At 45.6% G+C, this 26,328-nt stretch overlaps 1 protein-coding gene and 1 long non-coding RNA gene across 3 annotated transcripts in view; one reads left to right on the top strand and one right to left on the bottom strand.

Annotated features, from left to right (window-relative positions):
• The window catches only part of LOC121008100 (histamine N-methyltransferase B-like), a 261,257-nt gene that overhangs the window by 16,423 nt on the left and 218,506 nt on the right, over nt 1-26,328 (bottom strand). The window lies entirely within an intron of this gene.
• LOC121008105 lies at nt 523-23,182 on the top strand. Its single transcript, XR_005780517.1, has 3 exons — nt 523-650; nt 4,448-4,452; nt 23,171-23,182. It is a non-coding gene; the product is annotated as an uncharacterized LOC121008105 (long non-coding RNA).

A 26,328-nucleotide genomic window follows, 5' to 3' on the forward strand; every position in this document is an offset into this window, starting at 1 on the left:
GTACCGTATATATTTTGAATGCATAGTCCCACTCACCACGTCAAGGTGGCTTCTATTCAGTGGGTCCCTTCTCTAAATCTACCACTGCAGCACCCACAGGTAGGCCCACATTGGCGGTCTGCCTTGCCGGGCAGATTCTCGGTGGGCCACACTGCCTGATAGGGGCTCATGCACACAGCCGTTGCAGTTTTGCGGTCTGCAAACCATTGATCTGCAAAATACGGATACCGACCATGTACCCGTTCTGCGGGCTATACTGTAGAAATGCCTATTCTTGCCCACAAAATGGACAAGAATAGGACATGTTCTCTCAGTGGGCTGAACGGCATGAATCCAGACAGCAAACGGATGACATCCGTGTCCTGTCCAAATTTGCAGGCAAATGGGTTTGTTTGAGATCTGCAAATATTGTGGATTGGACGCAGGCCCAATATGCGGTCATGTGCATGAGCCCTTACCGCGTGGCCTGCTCTGATGCTATAATTGATGTTCATTTTTCTTGAAGCTTGTGTTACAGGCAAAGGGAGATTTATCAAAACTGGTGTAAAGTAGAACTGGCTTAGTTGCCCATAGCAACCAATCAGATTCCACCTTTCATTTTTTTGAGCTCCTTTGGAAGATAAAAGGAGGAAGCTGATTGGTTGCTATGTGTAGCTGGCCAGCTAAGACCTGTCCTAGGTTGCTTGTATAGCTTATTTGTGTATACAGCTAGACCTGCCAATAGCCTTAATACAGTTCCTATCTTTATGTGTTAAAGACAAAAGCAGAGTAATTTACTGTGACATCATGTTTTGGATGTCATATAACTGTTATATTTTGTGTTCACAGAAGCAGAAAAAGATAATATGCCTTTAAGATTCATTTTGTAATGTAAGGTAAGCTCAGTGACACAGCAGAAACAACAGAAAGCATAGTGTTAATATGTTGTTGCTGGGCAGAAGTCTAGAGCAATCACAGCCAGCCTCACACACAGCCTGTCTGGGAATTCACCTAGCAGGAGCTGCTGGAATCATTACTCACCAGAGAGAGGAGCTGAACAGACACACAGTTCCAGTCAGAGTCCAGTTTTATGGGAACAAGAGGCCAAAATAGGTATTTAGAACAGTTATATAAAGTTCATATTGTTAGTATTGTGATTAGAACTGTATACTGAACCAGTTATATATGTGTTTACTTACAGTTCCACCAAATTGCAAGCATACAAGCCAGATTCCATACAAATTGCATACAAACTGTGAACTGCTCATACCAGATCATAAGCAATTGCATACTGTAAACCAAGTTGAGCAAGCAGAACTATTAGTTAAACCAATAAAGATACATAGATCAAATCCTAAATAACAAATTATAACTCCATAGTTAATCATAGTTCAAAAAAATACTCAATTTTATTAGTACTTACAGAGTCATAACCATTTCTGGCCACACAGAAAATTTAAGAACATTTAAAATTACAATCAGACTGCGGGTATATGGCAATTGCTGTTACAAACATATAAAGTGCAAGTGCAACAATGGGAAAATATAATCAGTGCATACAGGGTTTATTATTCTATCCACATAATATGGGCACAGTCTGACGGGTTGTGGCAAAACTTTGGGTCAGTATGCAATATTCTCTGCTAGATATATGCACTTTATTATGGCAGTAGGTAGGGTAATGTCCCATGGATCCAGGATCGGAACTCTGATTCTGTGACCATATTATGAAAACCTGAAAAACCTCCAGGTCATATTTGCAGCCACAAAATACTTACTAGATGTGCACACATAGTCCCACAACATGGACACTGACATACCAGAAGTATTAAGCGAATCTGCGATCTACATGCATAATTTTTTTAATCAGCGAAATTTCGGCAAAGTATTAATCGCAAGAGCACATGTGCTAGGAAGGCGTGGCCTACAGCAACTGGTTTGCACCGACTAGCAATTAAATGGATGTGATGGTTGGAACCAAGTTCAGCGACGAAGAGGAAGAACTCCTGGTGACTGTAAGTTATCTTACATTAAAGTAGTGTATTTGATTACATTTCACCTGCATGTCTGAACAATCGCTTTATATGCGACCTTCTGCGATTCAAATTTTTCTTAAGTGCACAAAACTTCACATTTTAAAAGGTCTCACTAGATATTAGTGATTGTTGCACTAAGTATTCCTGTGACATCACACCCACTATGTTAGTAGCATATTTGTATGGAAAGCATAGAAATATATTTCACATGCACATTGCACATCCATTGTCATGCCGCACACTATATACCACACGCACACATACACACTATATACCGCACAGACACACTATACCCCACACACACACTATATACCGCACACACACAGACACACACTATATACCGCACACACACACACACACACACACACAGTCTATAGATTATAATTTGTGTCCTGTTGGTCAGGACTCGGGAGAAGCTTTCTTTGTCTAACCGCCAGTATTTGCTGGTTCATTTAGAGTTACTCAGGGTGCATCCCGGGGAGGCGAACCAGCTGTACACCCCATACCGTACCGTCACTTCACTAGACAGGTACATCTCTGCTTAGCTGGACAATATCTGATAGCTCCAACCTCACCCACATATAGTCGTAATACAATCCCATTTTCTAACCGTAACAGTTAGGCCGCATGCACACGGGTGTGTTTTTTCACAACTACGGACCGTAAAAACCCAGGCTGATGTCCTGCAGAGTGGACGAGCGCACGGCGTCATTGGTTACTAACTCGCTATGACGCCGTGTGCTTCTTGCCGCCACCGCTGTACAGTAATACACTTGTATAGATCATACAACTGTATCACAGTACAGCAGTGATTGCCAGAAGCGCACGTCGTCATAGCAACCAATGACGCCGAATGCTCGTCCACTCTGCAGGACGGAAGGCCGGGTTTGTACAGTCCGTAGTTGTGAAAAAACACGCCCGTGTGCAGGCGGCCTAAATCTAATATTTCCACTTCAAAGCATTAAATACTTTTTGCAGTTTACTTGAGTAGAGTATTTTTAATACTATTATTGTTAAAAATTGGGATTATATGCTTGCATTTTTATCTTGCAGCGGATGTTAGGGCGGGGATATGACCGCACCCGGTCCCACACCGAGAAGCAGCGGATTGTGCAGGAGCTGGCATTTGAGATCTGGCGCAAAGCGGGTCTCAAACACCGCCGTCTGGCCATCATTAAAAAATTCTCAGACATGAAGCGAAGACACCCCTGGTTTGTAAAAAGAATGCGGGACGAAAAATGCCCAGGTAGATGCGTAAATAACTTTTGTATGTTTTGCCAACACTCTGTAATGTATACAGTGCTAAGCAAAAGTATTCACCCCCCCTTGACTTCGTTCTTTTTTTTATTGTCTCACATCCTGGAATTAACATCGATTGTTTGAGGATTTGCATCATTTAATTTGTAGAAGATGCCCACAACTTAGACCTTTTTTTTAAATTGGTTAATTGTAAAGCATACAACAAATAGGACAAAATAACAGAAAAGGTCAATGTGCATAACTATTGACCCCCTAAAGTCAATACTTTGTAGAGCCACCTTTTGCGGCAATCACAGCTCCAAGTCGCTTTGGATAAGTCTCTATGAGCAGTTGCCACATCTTACCACAGTGATTTTTGGCCATTCCTCCTTGCAAAACTGATTCAGCTCCTTCCAATTGGATGGTTTGCACTTGTGAACAGCAATCTTTAACTCTGACCACAGATTTTCCTATTGGATTGAGATCTGGGCTGTGACTAGGCCATTCCAACACATTTACATGTTTCCCCTTAAATCACTCAAGTGTTTCTTTAGTCGTGTGTTTGGGGTCATTGTCCTGCTGGAAGGTGAACCTCCGTCCTAGCCTCAAATCACACACAGAGTGGGACAGGTTTTGCTCAAGAATATCCCTGTATTTAGCACCATCCATCTTTCCCTCAACTCTGACTAGTTTCCCTGGTCCGGCTTCTGAAAAACATCCCCACAGCATGATGCTGCCATCACCATGTTTTATTGTGGGGGTGGTGTTCTTTGGGTGATGTGATATGTTGGCTTTGTGCCAGACAAGTGACGAACTGAACCATCACTGTGTCTGCAGTAGAAGCCTGATGGCTAGCCTCCTTCCTACGGGCTATGGACCCAGGACTATGGAGACCCCCACTCTGACCTATTTGGGTTAGAGGGAACTATAAACCATGATTTATTGGTTGAGTTTATAGGCCACATCTTTCCTATTCCCCATTAAAGTTGCATGGTGTGAATCCATAAAAGTAATAAGGGTTAACTCTGCTCAGAGACTCCAAATGAATGTGTTGGTTTACAAACCGGATTCCAAAAAAGTTGGGACACTAAACAAATTGTGAATAAAAACTGAATGCAATGATGTGGAGATGGCAAATGTCAATATTTTATTTGTAATAGAACGTAGATGACAGATCAAACGTTTAATCCGAGTAAATGTATAATTTTAAAGGAAAAATACGTTGATTCAAAATTTCACGGTGTCAACAAATCCCCAAAAAGTTGGGACAAGTAGCAATAAGAGGCTGGAAAAAGTAAACTTGAGCATAACGAAGAGCTGGAAGACCAATTAACACTAACTAGGTCAATTGGCAACATGATTGGGTATAAAAAGAGCTTCTCAGAGTGGCAGTGTCTCTCAGAAGCCAAGATGGGTAGAGGATCACCAATTCCCACAATGTTGCGCAGAAAGATAGTGGAGCAATATCAGAAAGGTGTTACCCAGCGAAAAATTGCAAAGACTTTGCATCTATCATCATCAACTGTGCATAACATCATCCGAAGATTCAGAGAATCTGGAACAATCTCTGTGCGTAAGGGTCAAGGCGGTAAAACCATACTGGATGCCCGTGATCTCCGGGCCCTTAAACGACACTGCACCACAAACAGGAATGCTACTGTAAAGGAAATCACAGAATGGGCTCAGGAATACTTCCAGAAACCATTGTCAGTGAACACAATCCACCGTGCCATCCGCCGTTGCCAGCTGAAACTCTACAGTGCAAAGAAGCCATTTCTAAGCAAGATCCACAAGCTCGGGCGTTTTCACTGGGCCAGGGATCATTTAAAATGGAGTGTGGCAAAATGGAAGACTGTTCTGTGGTCAGACGAGTCACGATTCGAAGTTCTTTTTGGAAATCTGGGACGCCATGTCATCCGGACCAAAGAGGACAAGGACAGCCCAAGTTGTTATCAACGCTCAGTTCAGAAGCCTGCATCTCTGATGGTATGGGGTTGCATGAGTGCGTGTGGCATGGGCAGCTTGCATGTCTGGAAAGGCACCATCAATGCAGAAAAATATATTCAGGTTCTAGAACAACATTTGCTCCCATCCAGACGTCATCTCTTTCAGGGAAGACAATGCATTTTTCAACAAGATAATGCCAGACCACATTCTGCATCACAACATCATGGCTGCGTAGGAGAAGGATCCGGGTACTGAAATGGCCAGTCTGCAGTCCAGATCTTTCACCTATAGAGAACATTTGGCGCATCATAAAGAGGAAGGTGCAACAAAGAAGGCCCAAGACATATTGAACAGTTAGAGGCCTGTATTAGACAAGAATGGGAGAGCATTCCTATTTCTAAACTTGAGAAACTGGTCTCCTCGGTCCCCAGACGTCTGTTGAGTGTTGTAAGAAGAAGGGGAGATGCCACACAGTGGTGAAAATGGCCTTGTCCCAACTTTTTGGGAATTTGTTGACACCATGAAATTCTGATTCAACATATTTTTCCCTTAAAATGGTACATTTTCTCAGTTTAAACTTTTGTTCCGTGATTTATGTTCTATTCTGAATAAAATATTAGAAGTTGGCACCTCCACATCATTGCATTCAGTTTTTATTCACGATTTGTATAGTGTCCCAACTTTTTTGGAATCCGGTTTGTATTTGTCCCTTTGTTCTTTTGTGTTAGTGATGGGATTAAGAAGTAGCCGACTCTGGTGTAGAGAAGTAGATCATCCTATGATACACTCAGGAGATAATCCCATCCGATGGGTCTCCTCTCGCCCTATTATTTCATCAAGACACTGTGGCGGGGATGTCTTTTTGCATGCTTTTCATTTTTGATTGAGTTATGCATCATAAAGCTGGCAGGCACTGCAATTATATATAGATCCCTCCATATTGGAATTTCTTTATATCTAATGTTGTTAAGATTTCTGAGTTGTTTATCTAAAATCTAAACATTTTGTGATCACAGAAGTTCCTATTCCCTCCATTCGGAAAAGGCGATCGGCGGAGGATGTGTAGGTGGTGGAGGTTGAGGAGGAAGAGGAGTAGGAGGCCGGACTCTCCCAGCCTATTGAGCCACCCCCACCAGATGTGGGAGAAGTGAAGGAGGTGGAAAGTGCTGGACCCTCCAGCACCGCCCCATCTCAGGACTCGGAGGAAGAGGAGGCGATCAGCAGCCCCCGCCAGGAGGGTAAATATGTGCACATAGCAATATGATTATGTATCCATAACATGTACATAAACATTAAAAGGGCAAACAATGAGGGGACAACATACACTCTAGTAATACAAAAACACTGGACAATAACTCTTTAATCTACATTAAAACCATTAACTTAACAAATAAATAATATTAAACTCTATAGAACCATCACTAACTAGCAAACAAAATAAAATGATACTGTACTGAAATATCACTAACTAATAAACTATATAATCATCATAAATATCACTAACTATTAAAAATAAAATCTATAAAAATATCCTATGATCTAACCCCTCAGATGAACACTGTAAAAATAAAAAATAGAAACAATAAAAAAATAATACTAATTTTGTCACCTAACATCACTAAAAGTGCAACACCAAGCTATCAAAAAAGGCATATGCCCCCCAAAATAGTAACAATCGGTCATTTCATTCGGCCAAAAATGAAATCCTAACATTAGAAAATCGCCAAATAAAAATAATAATATGGCTCTCAAACTATGGAGACACTAAAACATGAATTATTTTTGGTTCAACAATGCTTTTATTGTGTAAAACAGAAATAACAAAAAAAATAAGGAAAAATATTAGGTCTTGCCGCATCTGTAACAACCAGCTGTATAAAAATATCATACCATCGAACCCCTCAGGTGGACACCTTTCAAAACAAAAATTTAAAACTCTCCATTTTTTTGGACAACTTTTATCACAAAAAGGTGTAATAGCAAGCGATCATAAAGTTAGATGCACCACAAAATAAAAGTTTAAAGGTTTAAAAAGAATTACAAATAATGTTCATATATATATATATTTTTAAAACAGTAATAAAGACATTGAAGACCAAATTGGCCAAAATGCAGAAGGAGCACTGCCAGGATATGCGGACCATTTAGGAGCGGATGAAGGCCATGGAGGAGAGGCAACGCCAGGCCATGGAGGAGAGGAACGTTTACAGACCCATTAATTTTAAATTCCAGTCAGAAAAATTTGGCATTCACAGGATAAATAAGTAAGTGTCGGCCAGTACAGGCCTCAAAAATTAGCCGACAGGCGTTCACCTGACAGCAAAGAACTTTGTATTCTGTGGCTGGAGGTACATTAGGCATTCACAGGATAATGAAGTAAGTGTCGGCCAGTACAGGCCCCAAAAATTAGGTATTCAACGGACGTAAAAGACCTTTTATGCCGCTGTATTTACCTAAGACAGGGACCATGAATTGTTATGGGTGGTGGCGGATACTTGTGGGCTGTCATGAGGAATTTGAATCAAACATGGTCTACTGGTCACATGTGTTGAATTTCTCCGAGATCCATGCCTCATTCATTTTTAGAAATGTGAGGTAATCAACACTGTCGTCAGCTAGGCGAGTGCGGTTATCGTTCACGATCCCCCATGCTGCGCTGAACGTCCTTTCGGACAGCACACTGGACGAGGGGCAAGCCAACAGTTCCATGGCAAATTGTGCCAGCTCTGGCCAGAGGTCAAGCCTGCCCACCCAGTAGTCCAGGGGTTCATCACTTCTCAGAGCGTCCACATCGGCCGTTAACCCAATGTAGTCGGACACCTGTCGGTCTAGGCGTTCCCTGATGCTGGATCCGGAGGGCGGCTGTCGATGGGTCGGCTGAAAGAATGATCTTACATCAGAAGTGACCAACACATCTTTAAACCGCCCTCTTCTTGCAGGCGCTGCTGGATTGGTACCCGCAACTGTTTCTCTGTGAGTGGAAATTCCTCTGCCAGCGCCCGCAAAAGCAGAATGCAGCATTTCTCGAAGCAAGGCCTGGAAGTGCTGCATTCTGACAGCCCTCTGTGATGGTGGTAAAATTTCCGCCATTTCCGGGGGTCTAAGTACGTTGCCACCCAGTATTGGTCCTTGCCCTTTATGCTTTTTATACGGGGGTCCCTCTTAAAAGACTGGAGAATGAAGGCCCCCATTTGCACTAAACTGGAAGCGGTGGAGCACTCTGGCTCCTGCTCATGATCCAGGATAATGTCGTCCTTGTTCTCCTCCCCCCATCCACGGACAACACCAGGGATCCCAGAAAGATTTAAAGCATGCTCTTCTTGCTCCTCCTCATCCGCCCCGGCACCATCCTCCTCTGACTCCTCTTCAGACTCCTGTTGTTGACTTGTCTCAGATGGAGTAGCCCCCCTGGGAATTCATCCAGCATTGCTCCTGCTCCTTGATGGCTTGATCAATGACACGACATAATGCACACTCCAGAAAGAAGGTGTAAGGTACGATGTCACTGATGGCGCCCTGGCATGAGCAGCCACTGGCGCGGTGAAAAAAAAACAAGCTCCCCAGAACCTGTCCTGCCGCAGAGTTCGTACAGGTAGTCATTAACTGCACGTTTCTGCTGGAGCAGCCTATCAAGCATATACAAGGTGAAATTCCAGCGCGTTGGGCTGTCACAAATAAGACGTCTGACGGGCAGGTTGTGTTGCCGCTGAATGTCAGCAAGGTGAGCCATGGCCGTGTAAGATCTTCTGAAATGGCTAGAGATTTTCCTGGCCTGCCGCAAGACGTCCTGGAACCCAGGGTATTTGACAACGAATCGCTGCACGACCAAGTTCAGGATGTGTGCCATGCATGGCACACGTGTCATTTTGCCCTGTTTCTGCGCGCTCAGCAGATTGGCACCGTTGTCGCACACCACTTTACCAACTGTCAAATTGAGCGGGGTTAGCCACTGATCGGCCTGTGACCGCAGAGCTGAAAGGAGTGCAGGACCCGTGTGGCTTTTGGCTTTCAGGCACAACAGATGCAGCACAGCATGGCAACGTCCCACCTGGCATGTCGAATAGGTTCTGGGGATCTTGGGCGGCACAGTGGAAGAGACGGTAGCAGCGGAAAAGGAGGAGTCAGCCGAGGAGGAGAGGGAGGATGGAGTAGGAGGAGTTGAAGAAGAGGCAGGCCTGCATGCAATCCGTGGCGGTAAAACAAAAATCTACACTGGTGCCACGGGTTACATGCTTGACAGCCGTCAGAAGGTTGACCCAGTGGGCAGTAAAAGTTATGTACCTTCCCTGCCCGTGTTTGCTAGACCATGTGTCTGTGTTCAGATGTATCTTGGCACCGACACTGTGTGCCAGAGATACATTCACTTGCCGCTGAACGTGGCCATATAGCTCTGGGATGCCCTTCTGGGAGAAACATTTCCTTCCTGGGACCTTCTATTGCGGTGTGCCAATGGCCACAAATTTCTAAAGGCCTCCGAGTTCACCAGTTTATATGGCAGTAGTTGGCGGGCTATCAGTTCCGACTAGCCAGCGGTCAACCGTTGGGCAAGAGGGTTATCCAGCGTCATCATGTTTTTTACGCTGGAACATTTGGGCCACGGAAGCCTGCCTTTTGCCAGATAAATGTGAGGACGGCATGATGGAAGGTGGAGTGGAGGACAATTGGGAGGAGAGAGGAGAAGGAGAAGAGGCTGGATGGTGAGCGCCTGGAGTGTGGCTTTGTGGGTTTTGACGGCGTTGCTCCCACTGGGCTCGGTGATGGAAGGCCAGGTGCCTTCTTAAGGCGGTCGTCCCTAGGTGAGTGTTGGGCTTACCACGACTTATGTGTTGACTGCAAAGGCTGCAGATGGCAACACTATTGTCAGCAGCTGACATGTTGAAAAAAGCCCACATTGCGGAGCCATGTGCCGGCGTCCTGGGAGCACCAGATGTGACCGTACATGGTTGATGGCTCGCTTCTGATATATTAGCAGTCTGTTTTTTCCCTCCTGTGCAATGTAAGTTCTGCCTGCTTCTCCTCCCTATCTGCTGGTCCATCTCTCCCTCTGAACTCCCCTCCTCTTCCTCTCTTGTGGGCACCCACGTTACGTGCATAGACACGTCATCATCGACGTCACCTTCCCCACCACTAACATTAGAGATCTCGGAGTAGGCAGCAACAGCAGGGACCAACCTCCTTGGGCTGATCTGGGTACTGTCGTCAGACTGTTGAGTGGCGGCCATTGCTACCTCCTCTTCCTGATCCGATTCCAAGAATGGCTGTGCATCGGAAATGTCTTGTGATGGATCGGAAAATAATTCCTGTGACTCAAGCGGAGGGTATTGGTGGTGGTGTCTTTGGGGGTGCACACATCAGAGAGTGAAGAGGGTGCAGATAGAGAGGATGAGGAGGGTGCAGAAGCGGAAGGCTGAGTGAGCCACTCAACCAAGTCTGGTGCGTCTTTTGACGTAATCGAACGCACCTTCTGCAACTTCCCACTTAGGCTCCGGCCTGGTGCTTCTGCCCTACCGCTACCACCCCTGCGGAAGGGCCTGCCTCTTCCTCTGCCTGTCATTTTTTAAATGACCCTGTGACAAAAGTCTCTAGAAAAGCGCAGTGTATGTGGAAGAAGGTATATAACACCCCGTATCAATCTGTCGTTTTGGGGGGCCACTGGTTTATCACACCAGTTATAATAATTTTTTCCAGTACTGTTTGTCACTGTGTGTAGCAAAAACAGAAAAAAAAATTCTGCAGTACCTAAATACACTATTATGAAAGTATATTGGTATATAACACCCCGCTTTAATCTGTCGTTTTGGGGGGCGACTGGTATATCACACCAGTTAGAATACTTTTTTCTAATTGCGTTTGTCACTCTATGTAGTGGTAGTATCGCTGCAGAACCGCTCACCAGTCACAATGCTGCACAATACAAATCCACTATAATATGCTTTCTATATTAGAAAGTATATTATAAGTGTATTACACCCCTATATACTGCACATCAAACAATAGTACACCTATACCAGTCCTTAAAAGGACTTTTGTAGACCTATTAGCTAGCGATTTGTGTCCCTAACAGTCTGTCCCTGCTCCACACAGCAACCTCTCTCTACACTGGCAAAACACTGAATGTAAAATGGCAGCCAGATCCGGTCTATTTATAAGGTAGGGGGTATGTCCATGTGCTGAAATGTCTCAATTGGCTGTCCTGTACCACCTGATGGATGTGTCATGGGTCAAAGTTCTTCACAATGTAAAAGAATATGGCAGATGCGAATATCACCATATGTTCACATGTTCGGCAAACCGCGAACGAGCATAGTTCGCCGCAAAAGGACCGCCGGTCGAACCGCAAGGCCATTTCTAGTAATAGACAGTCTGGTAAGACCAAAAAGTCAGAGATATCAAAATTCTTCTAATGCCACAACGCAAAAGGCACTTCATAGTGCTGCGCCTGCCACACTAGGGGCAACTGAACCAGTTCTACTTTACACCAGTTTTGATAAATCTCCCCCAGTGTAGTCGCTTTATCAGCTCCCAGCAGGAGAAGGGATGCAAGTGAACAGGTCTGTGCATGCTCTGCACTGATGGCTCATGGGAGATTTTCTCTCACCTCAGGACCGAAGGGATATGTATGGACTTAAGCAGTCCTGCAGCCATGGTCTCCTCCAACACAGGCCAGGAAGATCAGTGTAAAGGGAGGACAAACCTACCCCCTGCTGAGCGCTAAAGAAGAGAACTACAGGGATCTGCTCATTAACTGCTTAGACCACCAGGGATCCCCTTATTAACCCCTTCTTTGTTCTAGACCACTAAGCATCTGCCCCTTAAAGGGGTTGTCTCATCTGAGGCATTGGTGGCATATCACTAGGGTATGTTACCAATGTCAGATAGGTGCAGGTTTCAGAGGTGGGATCCACACCTGTCTTCAGAATGGGACAGTCAATGGAGAGCAGCTCGGGCGCGGCTTTCTCTGGCAGTCCCATAAATGGTAATGGAGCGGTGGACGTCCAGAAAATAGCCAAGTGCGCTCGCTCAGCTATTTTCAGAACGCCCTTAGAAATGAATAGAGAAACTTCCAGGGGCCCGTTCTGAAGATAGGTGCAGGTTCCAGAGGTGGGACCTAGCGATATGCCACCAGTTTTTCTAATGAGACAAGCCCTTTAACTTTTTGCCTGCCCAAGATCAACAAAGCTCTGCCTGTCGACCCCTCCTCTGCCTTAGACAATCTGATATTATTCTTTCCACTATTCTAGACCCCCTAGATCAGGGATCAACAACCTCCGGCACACCAGCTGTTTTGAAACTACAACTCTCAGAATCCTCCTATCACTTCTATGGGAGTTAGGCCTCATGCACACGACAGTGTTTTTTCACTGTCAGTGATTTGGCTTCAGTGGTCCGTGTCCGATTTTGCTTCAGTTGTGTTTCCTTGTGTCTTCCTTTTATTTTGTCTGACAGGGGGAAAAATGAAAAGTGTAAGTAGGTGATCAATTGAGGGTTAAAAAAAAATAAATAAAATTAACTCACCTTCTCCTCTTGTTCGCGTAGTTCCCGGTCTCTTCTTTACTTCATTAATGATGAACTACCAGCTAGGACCTGTGGTGACGTCAGATCACATGCTCCAATCACATGGTCCATGGTGGTGATGGACCATGTGATTGGAGCATGTGATCTGACGTCACCACAGGTCCTTTAGCCCACAGCTCATCATTAAAGAAGTAAAGAAGAGACCGGGAACTAAGCGGAGGAGGTGAGTTAATTTATTTTTTTTATTTTTTTTTAACCCTCAATTGATCACCTACTAAGCATTCTGTATTCAGAATGCTATTATTTTCCCTTATAACCATGTTATAAGGGAAAATAATTAGTTCTACACAACCTTGAACCCAAACCTGAACTTCAGTGAAGAAGTTCGGGTCTGGGTACCACATTCAGTTTTTTATCACGCGCGTGCAAAACGCATTGCACCAGCGCAATAAAAACTGAACAACGGAACGCAATCGCAGTCAAAACTGACTGCAATTGGGTACCTACTCGCGTGGGTTTGCCGCAATGCACCCGGGACACATCCTGAGCCAAAACATGATGCCCGTTTGAACCCAGCCTAAGGCCCCTTTCACACGAGCGAGTTTTCTGCACGGGTGCAATTCGTGACGTGAGCGCATAGCACCCGCACTGAATCCTGACCCATTCATTTCTATGGTTCTGTGAACATGAGCATTTTTTTTCACACATCAGTTTTGCGTTGCGTGAAAAACACAGCGTGTTCTATATTCAGTATTTTCCATGCAGCCCTGGCCCCATAGAAGTGAATGGGGCTTCAGTGAAAAATGCATTGCATCCACACGGCAGCAAGTGCGGATGCAATGCGTTTTTCACTGATGGTTGCTAGGAGATGTTGTTTGTAAACCTTACGTTTTTTACCACGTGCGTGAAAAACGCATCAAAACGCATTGCACTCACGCAGAAAAAACTGAACAACTGAACGCAATTGCAGACAAAACTTACTGAACTTGCTTGCAAAATGGTGCGAGTTTCACTGAACGCACCCTGAATGCATCCGGACCTAATCCGTCACGCACCATTTTGCAAGCAAGTTCAGTCAGTTTTGTCTGCAATTGCGTTCAGTTTTTTCCGCGCAAGTGCAATGCGTTTTTCACTTGCATGAAAAAAAACTGAAGGTTTACAAACAACATCTAGCAACCATCAGTGAAAAACGCATTGCATCCGCACTTGCTTCCGGATGCAATGCGTTTTTCACTGAAGCCCCATTCACTTCTATGGGGCCAGGGTTGCGTGAAAAATATATAACATGCTGCGTTTTTCACGCAACGCAGAACTGATACAAAAAAATGTACACAGACCCATTCAAATGAATGGGTCATGATTAAGTGCGGGTGCTATGCGTTCATGTCACATATTGCACCCTCGCGGAAAACTTGCTTGTGTTAAAGGGGCCTAAGGGCTCTTTCACACGAGCGGATGCCATGCGGTTAATCTGCTGCATGAAAGAGAACGAAGCCCCGTTCCGGACAGCAGAGACACGGAGCAGTAACATGATTGATAATGCTCTTTGCCTCTCTGTGATCTTTGTACTACAAAATCACAGTGAGATAAAGTTGTCACCGTGATTTTGTAGTAAAAAGGTCACAGAGAGGCAGAGTAGTGTTGATCGAGCACCATAGTGCTGGGGTGCTCAGGGGCTCTAGCCAAAAACATCGGGATTCTCGGGTGCTCTACCGAGCACCCGAGCACAATGGAACTCAATGGGACTCAATGGGAGAACCCGAGCATTAAACCAGGCACCCCCTGCTCTGAAGAGGGGACGGTGTCTGGTTCATAGGAAAAGGTCAGAAATTGATGGAAACACCACCGAAATGGTTCGGGAACAGCATGGGGAGGATGTCTGGATGCATCTTGGACTCCCAGGTCACTGCTGGGAACGATGTTGTCCGAGTAGTACGCCACTTTTACAGACTGACAATAATATGCACCAAACCGAAGATAAAATCGATTTTAGAGGAAAAATTGTTAGGAAACATTCTTTTCAGTATTGTTAAACAAAACAAGCAATGCAACAGCTCACTGCAAATCAAATAAGGTACAAAATTGCATCATAATAGCAAATGCTGAACTAATAAGTTAGAAATACTTGGCAAATCGTTTTGTACAAAATTATTTGAGCCCGTCTGCCGAACGTCAAGGCAATCTCTAGTTAGACGGGTTCCTAACACTAAATATTCCTAACACTAAATATGTAGTAAAAAGGTCACAGAGAGGCAAAGAGTAGTGTTGATCGAGCACCATAGTGCTGGGGTGCTCAGGGGCTCTAGCCAAAAACATCGGGATTCTCGGGTGCTCTACCGAGCACCCGAGCACAATGGAACTCAATGGGACTCAATGGGAGAACCCGAGCATTAAACCAGGCACCCCCTGCTCTGAAGAGGGGACGGTGTCTGGTTCATAGGAAAAGGTCAGAAATTGATGGAAACACCACTGAAATGGTTCGGGAACAGCATGGGAGGATGTCTGGATGCATCTTGGACTCCCAGGTCACTGCTGGGAACGATGTTGTCCGAGTAGTACGCCACTTTTACAGACTGACAATAATACGCACCAAACCGAAGATAAAATCGATTTTAGAGGAAAAATTGTTAGGAAACATTCTTTTCAGTATTGTTAAACAAAACAAGCAATGCAACAGCTCACTGCAAATCAAATAAGGTACAAAATTGCATCATAATAGCAAATGCTGAACTAATAAGTTAGAGATACTTGGCAAATCGTTTTGTACAAAATTATTTGAGCCCGTCTGCCGAACGTCAAGGCAATCTCTAGTTAGACGGGTTCCTAACACTAAATATACCTGTTATGTGCCATAGCGGTTATCATAAAATTCAGAAAGTGCAGGTTCCACTTACATGCTGGATCCGCCTGAATTTCCGTCATTTTCGGTGCCAAAATGGCCTCCATTATATCTTTTCAGTATATTTACTTGCATATAAAGTGCAAGTGCTGCCAAAAATTACAAGGAAGAGGCACTCCGATACAACCTGTGTATCACATAAAGGAGGGCCTCATTCATATTGTGGTACAATTGTTCAGTTAGTGGGACTTCTACACTCATAAAGCCTATGCACTAAGTGAAAGGGCTGCCAAAAATTACAAGGAACCGGCACTCCAATACACCCTTTGTTACACATAATGGAGGGCATCATACACAGCCTTGAAAAATTATGATTGATGGCCTGCTGGTGACCCTCAAAAACATTTGGAGCAAGGGTCTGCTGATCTGACCATCTAAAACATTATGGGTGAGGGCCTGCTGCCGCTTTGATGACTCTAGATAAACTTGGCCCCTATCGCACGGCCCCGTGATGGCAACGATCCATTCAAATGGCTGACCTATCAACTTTCGATGTTATTTTCAGAGCGAACCATGGTGACCTTCAGGGTTTGATTCCGGAGAGGGAGCCTGTGAAACAGCTACAGCTACCACTTCCAAGCAAGGCAGCATGCGCGCAAATTACCTATTAGGTATAATTAGGTGAGGGCCTGCAGGTGAGCTGACCCTGTAAAAAATTGTAGGTGAGGGCCTGCTGGTGAGCTGACCCTCTAAAAGATTGTAGGTGAAGGCCTGTATGTGAGCTGAACCTCTAAAACATTATATGCGAGGGCCTGCAGGTGATCTGACCCTCTAAAAAATTATATGCGAGGCCTTGCTGCTGAGCTGACCCTCTAAAACATTATGGTTGGGTGCCTGCTGCTTAGCTGACCATTGAAAAAATTTACAGTGTTCAAAGCAGGCCGGGTCGCCTAAATACTGCAGCTAGGAATAATGGAATGGGACTCCGGTCAAAAGTCGGAGGTTCGAAGATGATCAGATACCGTCATAGTTCCGACCATAAACGATGACGACCGGCGATCTTCTTATGACCCGCCGAGCAGCTTCCGGGAAACCAAAGTCTTTGGGTTCCGGGGGGAGTATGGTTGCAAAGCTGAAACTTAAAGGAATTGATGGAAGGGCACCACCAGGAGTGGAGCCTGTGGCTCTATTTGACTCAACATGGGAAACCTCAACAGGCCCGGACACGGAAAGGATTGACAGATTTATAGCTCTTTCTCAATTCTGTGGGTGGTGGTGCATGGACGTTCTTAGTTGGTGGAATGATTTGTCAGGTTAATTCCGATAATGAACGAGAATCCTCCATGATAACTAGTTACACGACCCCTGGCGGTGAGGATTGTGTTGACCAGACTCTGGGATAGTGAGATTGGACTTGTAGGTGAGAGCCTGATGGTGAGCTGACCCTCTAAAAAATTATATGTGAAGGCCTGCAGGTGAGCTGACCTTGTAAAACATTATTTGCGTAGGCCTGCAGATGAGCTGACACTATAAAAGATTGTAGGTGAAGGCCTGCTGGTGAGCTGACCCTGTAAAAACTTATATCCAAGGGCCTGCTGGTGATCTGACCCTGTAAAACATTAAATGCGAGGGCCTGCTGGTGAGCGTACCCTCTAAAAAATTATATGCGATGGCCTTCAGGTAAGCTGACCCTGTAAAACCTTGTAGGTGAGGGCCTGCTGGTGAGCTGACGCTGTAAAACATTGTAGGTGAAGGCCTGCTGGTGAGCTGACCCTGTAAAACATTATATGCGAGGGCCTGCTGGTGAGCTAACCCTCTAAAAAATTATATCTGAAGGGCATATATGCGAGGGCATTATATGCGACGAATAAGCATGTTGATATGATGGAAGAGGAGAAGGAGGATGAGAAAAGGAAGATTCAACCATATACCCTTGTTTGTGGTGGAAGGGGTGCATGGGAATACAGTGTATTCAGTACATTATAAACAACACATTTAAAGTGCCTTTATGTTCATCAGCTTTCCTCTGGTGGAGTCGAGAAGTCATGGTCAATCCAGGCCTTGTTTATTTTTATAAGTCAACCTGTCAGCATTTTCAGTTGACAGGCGAATATGTTTATCTGTTATAATGCCACCAGCAGCACTAAATACCCGCTCAGACAAAACGCTGGTGGCAGGGCAGGCCAGCACCTCCAAGGCGTACAGCTTCAGTTCGTGCCACGTGTCCATCTTTGACAACCAATACTTGTAAGACACTGAGGGATCATTGAGGACGCTGACATGGTCTGCTATGTACTCCTCCATCTTCAAAAATGTTTCCCTCCTTGTGACACTAGACCGTGCATCAGGATGAGGGTGCTGGCGGGGTGCATGAAACTGTCCCAGGCTTTGAACAGTGTTTCCCTGCCTCTGTTGGAACTGCTGTGTGTTCCCCTTGTCTCCCCTCCTCGGTTGTCCAAGGAACTACGTACTCTGCCGCCAGCATTGTCAGAGGGAAATTTCTGGAGCAATTTTTCTGGTATTGCACCGTTTTGCTCATCCTCTCCACCAGAGGAATGAGAGATGAGAAGTTCTCTTTGTAGCAGGGGTCGAGAAGGGTGAACAACCAGTAATCTGTGTTGTCTAAAATGTGTATAACGCGCGGGTTGCGGGAAAGGCAGCCTAACATGAATTCAGCCATGTGTGCCACAGTACCAACAGGCAAGACTTCACTGTCGTCATCAGGAGGATCACTCTCTATCTCCTCATCCTCTTCCTCCTTTTCTGCCCACTCATGCTGAACAGATGGAATTAAACTTCCATGGGTACTACCCTCTGTAGCGCAGGCAACCGTCTCCTGCTCCTCCTCCTCTTCATAGTCCAATTCATGCTGAGAAGACGAACTGAGGGTGGTCTGGCTATCACCCTGTGTAATGTCTTCCACCATTTCCACCTCTTCCACATGCAAAGCGTCGTCCTTAATTGTGAGCAGCGAGCATTTGAGTAGACACAGAAGTGGGATGGTTACGCTGATGATAGCATTATCGCCGCTCACCATCTGTGTTGATTCCTGAAAGTTTCTTAAAACCTCACAGAGGTCAGACATCCATGCCCACTCCTCGCTTGTGAATAGCGGAAGCTTACTGGAAAGGCGACGACCATGTTGCAGCTGGTATTCCACTACTGCCCTCTGCTGCTCACAAAGCCTGCCCAACATATGGAACGTTGAGTTCCAGCGCGTGCTCACATCGCACAACAGCCGGTGAGCTGGCAATTTCAAGCGCTGCTGCAGAGTTGACGGCCATTGACAGACAGCTGAAGCTGTCGATGACTTGCGGAAATGGGCACACACGCGGCGCACCTTCACCAGTAGCTCATGCAAATTGGGGTAGGTTTTGAGAAACCACTGAACCACTAATTTTAAGACGTGGGCTAGGCATGGGATGTGTGTGAGCTTGCCGTTCTCCAAAGTCGCCACCAAGTTAAGGCCATTATCAGACACAACCATGCCTGGTTCTAGGTTGAGTGGCGGGAGCCATAGCTCAGTCTGGTCTCTTATCCCCTGCCACAGCTCTGCGGCGGTGTGCTGTTTGTCCCCTAAGCATATCAGCTTCAGCACGACCTATTGCTGCTTCCCCACTGCAGTGCTACACTGCTTCCAGCTACCGACTGATGACTGACTGGTGCTGCACGCAGATAATTTGGTGGAAGTGGAGGAGGAAGCGGAGGAGGAGAAGTGGGGGCTGGAGCCACTAACGTAGGTGCTGGCGGAAACTCTGATCGACATAGGGCCCGCAATCCTTGGCGTCGGTAGCACCTGTGCCATCCCAAGGTTCGACTTGCTCCCGGCCTCCACAACATTCACCCAGTATGCCGTCAGAGAAATGTAGCGTCCCTGGCCGAATGCACTTGTCCATGTGTCCGTGGTTAAGTGGACCTTCCCAGTAACTGCATTGGTCAGGGCACGTGTGATATTACGGGACACATGTTGGTGTAAGGCGGGCACTGCACACCTTGAAAAATAGTGGCGGCTGGGGACTGCGTAACATGGGACGGCCACCGACATGAGGCTGTTGAAGGCCTCAGTATCCACAAGCCTAAATGGCAACATTTCCAGGGCCAGTAATTTGGAAAGCTGCGCATTTAGTGCTATGGCCCGTGGGTGGCTGGGTATTTGCGCTTGCTTTCAAATGCCTGGGGTAAGGACATTTGTACGCTGCGCTGGGACACGGAAGTTAATGTGGTCGCTGATGGTGCTTGCGAAGGTCCAGGTGCAAGGCGGGAGGCATCCGGGCCTGCGCCTTCGACAGAGGATTGGCCAGAACGTAACACAGGGGAAGAGGAGGCAGTGGTGTTACCCACAGACCCAGGCATTCAGCCCACCTATTACGGTGCTTTGATGCCATGTGGCGAATCATAATGGGGGTGGTGAGGTTGCTAGTGTTCACGCCCCTGCTCATTTTTGTATGTCACAGGTTGCAAATTACAATTCTTTTGTTGTCCACACATTCCTCAAAAAAGCGCCAGACTGCGGAAAACCTACCCATTGGCAAGGGAGATTTCCGCAATGGGGTGCTCCGGGGAACAGTTGCGAGCCTGTTTGGTGTGGCCTGCCTTCTCCCTTTTGCCACCCCACTGTCTCTTCCAGCCTGTTGCGGTGCTGCAGATCCCTCCCCCTCTGTACTGCTGTCCTCACTCGGCTTTGCACCTTCCCCGGTTGGGTCAGTAACTTCATCGTCCACCACCTCCTCTTCTATTTCCTAACTCTGCTCATCCTCCTGACTTGTTGACCTAACCACAACCTCAGTGATTGACAACTGTGTCTCATCCTCTTCCTCAACCTCTTGAGAGAGTAATTGCCGTTCAGTTATTAGCAACTGTGTCTCATCATCATCCACCTCATTAAACAGTAATTTCCGTTCCCCACCGTCATCTTCTTGTGATTGTGGATGCTCAAGGGTTTAGGAATCAGGGCACAAGATCCGTCTCTCTTCAAGCGTGCTTGGCGAGAGGACCAAATCAAGGAATGGCGCAGAAAATAGCTCCTTGGAATATCCGAGTGTGGGATCACTTGTTTGCCAAGACTCTCCATGGTGGGAGGAAGAAAGATCAGGGTGAGGATTGTGTTGAGAAGACTCTTGGCTACCGAGAATGGACTTGGTGGAAGACAGGGTGGTGCTTAAGCGACTGGAAGCATTATCTGCTGCAATCCAACCGACCACCTGGTCGCATTGGTCTGACTTCAAGAGTTGTGTCCTGCGCCGCCCTGCAAACTGGGACATGAAGCTACAGTCCTGATCAAAAGTTTAAGACCACTTGAAAAATGGCAAAAAATCATATTTTACATTGTTGGATCTTAACAACGTTCCAAGTAGAGCTTCAACATGCAACAAGAAGAAATGAGTGAGACAAAACATTTTTTGAGCATTCAATTAATTGAAAATAACTATTAAACTGGAACAGGCTGTTTTTCAGCTGATCCAAATTTTAGGACCACATGCCTTTAAAAGGCTAAATCTGTGCAAAGATGTGGATTCATTGTCATTTTCTGTCAGGTAGTCACACGTTGTGATGGCAAAGGCAAAAAAACTCTCCCTTTTTGAACGTGGTCGGGTTGTTGAACTGCATAAGCAGGGTCTCTCACAGCGCGCCATCGCTGCTGAGGTGGGACGCAGTAAGTCAGTCATTTGGAATTTCTTAAATGATCCTGAGGGTTATGGAACAAAAAAGTCAAGTGGAAGACCCAAAAAAATTTCATCAGCAGTGAGCCGTAGGATCCAATTGGCTGTCCGTCAAGACACTGGACGATCCTCGACCCAAATTAAGGGCCTTACTGGTGCTGACTGCAGCCCCATAACATCAGACGGCATCTGACACTGAAGGGCTTCAAAAACAAAAAACGTCTTCAAAGACCTCGTCTCCTTGAATGCCACAGAACTGCTCGTTTGGACTTTGCAAGAGAGCACCAAACATGGGACATTCAAAGGTGGAAGACAGTTTTATTCTCTAATGAGAAAAACTTTAACCTTGATGGTCCTGATGGTTTCCAATGTTACTGGCATGACAAGCAGATCCCACATGAGACGCGCCACAGTGGAGGAGGCGCCATAATGGTCTGGGGTGCTTTTTCCTTCAGTGGAACAATGGAGCTTCAGGAAGTGCAGGGGCGTCAAATGGCCGCTGGCTATGTCCAGATGTTGCATAGAGCATTCCTCATGACTGAGGGCCCTCGTCTGTGTGGTAACGACTGGGTTTTTCAACAGGACAACGCTACAGTACACAATGCCCGCAGGACAAGGAACTTCTTTCAGGAGAATAACATCACTCTTTTGGCCCATCCTGCGTGTTCCCCTGATCTAAATCCAATTACATGTTTATTTTATTTTACTGCAATTTATTCTGATACATGCATAATCAATTATATTTGAAACGTAGATTATGTGTTCCCACCTCATGTGATATGAAGTAATATTACATGTGAAAAATTAAATTTTTCTGTATGTTATATTGAAATTTCTTTGAAAATTCAAATAAAAAATTATTTTGTTCTAAATCCAATTGAGAACCTTTGGGGATGGATGGCAAGGGAAGTTTACAAAAATGGACAACAGTTCCAGACAGTAGATGGCCTTCGTGCGGCCGTCTTCACCACTTGGAGAAATGTTCCCACTCACCTCATGGAAACGCTTGCATCAAGCATGCCGAAACAAAATTTTTAAGTGATAAACAATAACGGCGGAGCTACTCATTACTGAGTTCATGTTTGGAAGTTGGATCTCTGTTTTGGGGGGGGTTTCGTTTTTTTTTGGAGGTGTGGTCCTAAACTTTTGATCAGCTGAAATACAGCCTGTTTCAGTTTATTCGTTGTTTTCATTAAATTGAATGCTCAAAAAATGTTTTGTCTCACTCCCATTTCTTCTTGTTGCATGTTGAAGCTCTACTTGGAACCTTGTTAAGATCCAGCCATGCTAAATATGATTTTTTGCAATTTTTAAGTATTCTTAAACTTTTGATCAGGACTGTATGTATCGTGGATGATTGTTTTTCTTGTGCTCTGGCAGCAGGCACAGTTTTACCGCGCCCAGGGCCACGGCCTCTGCGTGCACCATCAGCATCACGGCCACTGCCCCATCCCTTACTGCTTACTTCTTCATATTAAATGTTAGATTAATGATTGAAAGTCTGTCATACGTACAGTAGTGTAGGATTTGGAAGTGTATGCACAAACAAATTTAAAAAGGTATTTGGGATGTGGAAATGTCACACAGGAGATATCCCGCAGATAATGTCAATGATGTCACCAGCAGCTAATGCAAAATTACAGGGAATGTCACAGGTATTTGGGATGAGGAAACGTTATACAGGAGACGCACCACCGGTAATGTCACTGTACGCAGTGTCTACGTGTAACGAATACCACACCTCGTGCCCGCTTGACGTCACCTACGTCAAGCTCACGAGTCGCGGTATGGTCACGGGTTACCACAGAGCCTCCAGAGGAGCAGGTAAGGTCAGCTTGGTACAGTTTACACAGACACCTCCTGTTCACGTGGGCACAGAGAGACAACAAGCTGAGAGAGCCTTTTCACTGCCGGAGTGAACACAGCGCTGTCTCAGCCCGGGTATCTGCCACCAGCTTCTCGTTTGATATAAGCCCGGTCTGCTAACGGGACTATATAGGGTGAGAAACCAACCCGCGGTACCTTATAACTAGGCCAAAACACGGATGTGGGGATTCGTGATCGAGATACAAGATAGCATAAGATTAAATTATATATTTAATCGCCGTAAGGGAACACTAGATATAACACAATATACACAGAGAATATATACAGTGTTCTGAGGTTACAGATACAGGTTATATGGGTACAACAGGGTTAAGCAGAGTAAAAGTCAGTTACCGGGTAAGATGAAAGTTCCTTTGGGTTGTGAGGTGTTCTTTGCTGTAGTCACATGAAGGGCAGTGATCTCAGCTAGTTCCTGGGTCCCCTAAACACATTACACGATGTGACCCTTCTTCAGAGAAAGACACGCCCACTTTCTGGCACAAGCCTTTTAACCTGTAGCCGGCCCCTCCCCTCCCGGCCTTTGGGAGAGGTCCAACCCCCTCTGCTGGACTGGCTGCAAATGACCCACAAAACCCTTTAGGATTTATAGCTCCAGTCCAGAAGGTCACAGGGAGATGGTTCTAGGACCAACGGATCTGCCTGGGTTCCGGCTACAACTAGAGTCTAAACATGGTGCCGCTATTGGGTTTCTGTGGGGAGATATGTATATCTCCCTTTCCTGGCACCCTAGCCTCAAGCGAAGACCATGGGCACGATCATCGTGGCCACCGGGACACAAATATGTATCTGTTTTGCGCCTGCGATGGCCGGGCGATTCATAATTCCTTATTAAATGTAGGAGCCAACATGTCTGGAAGGTATCATTGACAGACATCCCAACCTGCAAAAACTCATTTCAGGGAGGTGTACGTCTCATTTCAGGGAGGTTTTCTTTTTTTTTCTTTTACGAACTTTTTATTACATTTTCCAGACATATGCAGTATCTGCACACTTTGCTCTATGGTGTGGAGGACTGGGCTCATTACCCTGCCCCAAATTATCATATTTATGTATATGATTAAAGGGATTCTGTCACCACCTAGAAGCCCTGTGAGCTAAACATATGCTCATGTCCAGGTAGCATTCTGATTTCTAAGGTGGCCTTATAAAAACTATTTGTGGCTTTATTCTGCGGAAAAACAGGTTTTACTAACCTGTCAATCATTGAATTAAGGTGCCCAAGCAGGGGAGGTCTGTGGATGCATGGTGCCCGGCCGCACGCATCGCCGCCTTCTACTCCTCAGTGCTGCCTCTCCCTCCATCCCCCTCCTCCCGCTTTGAGATCCCGCCTATGCGCACAGGCTCTGCCTGATGCGCCGTTGCGGACTGCTGGCATCGGCTTCTTCTTGCACTGTGCGCACGAGCCGAGAAGGGGACGCTGCTACAGGTTGCCGGAAAGGTTTACTGCGAGTAAACTAGAGATGGGAAGTTCGGATCTTTCACATGAATCGGTTCATTCGCTAAGCTGACAAGAAGCAAGTGAACCGAAGCTTAGGTTGCGCAATGCGCATGCGCGGGTGCTTCCATTCACTCGCTGAGTCGGCTCTTGGTCTGAGTCAGGAAGTTTATTCTTTAAAACCCTGTGTGTAATTATCTACCCCACTGTAGGAAAAAACAAGCATCCAGGGGGGTGAATTTAACACTGGGGTAAATAATATAATTAAAATGGAGGGTTAAATGTGTAAGTGTATTTAAAAAAAATACATCTCTTTCAATAGTTCTACAGCTACTGAATGAGACAGAAGGAGGGATGCCTTTAACATATATATCTCCTTGAGAAGCCAATTTGACCCTAAAGGGTTAATTCAACTTGTAATCTAAACTCTGTCCTGTCACTTCTCTTATCTCTCTGCTCTGCTATCTGACTGAGATAAACCATATACACTGCGTGCAGAATTATTAGGCAAATGAGTATTTTGACCACATCATCCTCTTTATGCATGTTGTCTTACTCCAAGCTGTATAGGCTCGAAAGCCTACTACCAATTAAGCATATTAGGTGATGTGCATCTCTGTAATGAGAAGGGGTGTGGTCTAATGACATCAACACCCTATATTAGGTGTGCATAATTATTAGGCAACTTCCTTTCCTTTGGCAAAATGGGTCAAAAGAAGGACTTGACAGGCTCAGAAAAGTCAAAAATAGTGAGATATCTTGCAGAGGGATGCAGCACTCTTAAAATTGCAAAGCTTCTGAAGCGTGATCATCGAACAATCAAGCGTTTCATTCAAAATAGTCAACAGGGTCGCAAGAAGCGTGTGGAAAAACCAAGGCGCAAAATAACTGCCCATGAACTGAGAAAAGTCAAGCGTGCAGCTGCCAAGATGCCACTTGCCACCAGTTTGGCCATATTTCAGAGCTGCAACATCACTGGAGTGCCCAAAAGCACAAGGTGTGCAATACTCAGAGACATGGCCAAGGTAAGAAAGGCTGAAAGACGACCACCACTGAACAAGACACACAAGCTGAAACGTCAAGACTGGGCCAAGAAATATCTCAAGACTGATTTTTCTAAGGTTTTATGGACTGATGAAATGAGAGTGAGTCTTGATGGGCCAGATGGATGGGCCCGTGGCTGGATTGGTAAAGGGCAGAGAGCTCCAGTCCGACTCAGACGCCAGCAAGGTGGAGGTGGAGTACTGGTTTGGGCTGGTATCATCAAAGATGAGCTTGTGGGGCCTTTTCGGGTTGAGGATGGAGTCAAGCTCAACTCCCAGTCCTACTGCCAGTTTCTGGAAGACACCTTCTTCAAGCAGTGGTACAGGAAGAAGTCTGCATCCTTCAAGAAAAACATGATTTTCATGCAGGACAATGCTCCACCACACGCGTCCAAGTACTCCACAGCAAGGCTGGCAAGAAAGGGTATAAAAAAAGAAAATCTAATGACATGGCCTCCTTGTTCACCTGATCTGAACCCCATTGAGAACCTGTGGTCCATCATCAAATGTGAGATTTACAAGGAGGGAAAACAGTACACCTCTCTGAACAGTGTCTGGGAGGCTGTGGTTGCTGCTGCACGCAATGTTGATGGTGAACAGATCAAAACACTGACAGAATCCATGGATGGCAGGCTTTTGAGTGTCCTTGCAAAGAAAGGTGGCTATATTGGTCACTGATTTGTTTTTGTTTTGTTTTTGAATGTCAGAAATGTATATTTGTGAATGTTGAGATGTTATATTGGTTTCA

Source organism: Bufo bufo, chromosome 7 (genome assembly GCF_905171765.1).
Source record: "Bufo bufo chromosome 7, aBufBuf1.1, whole genome shotgun sequence".
Taxonomy (NCBI): Eukaryota; Metazoa; Chordata; class Amphibia; order Anura; family Bufonidae; genus Bufo; species Bufo bufo.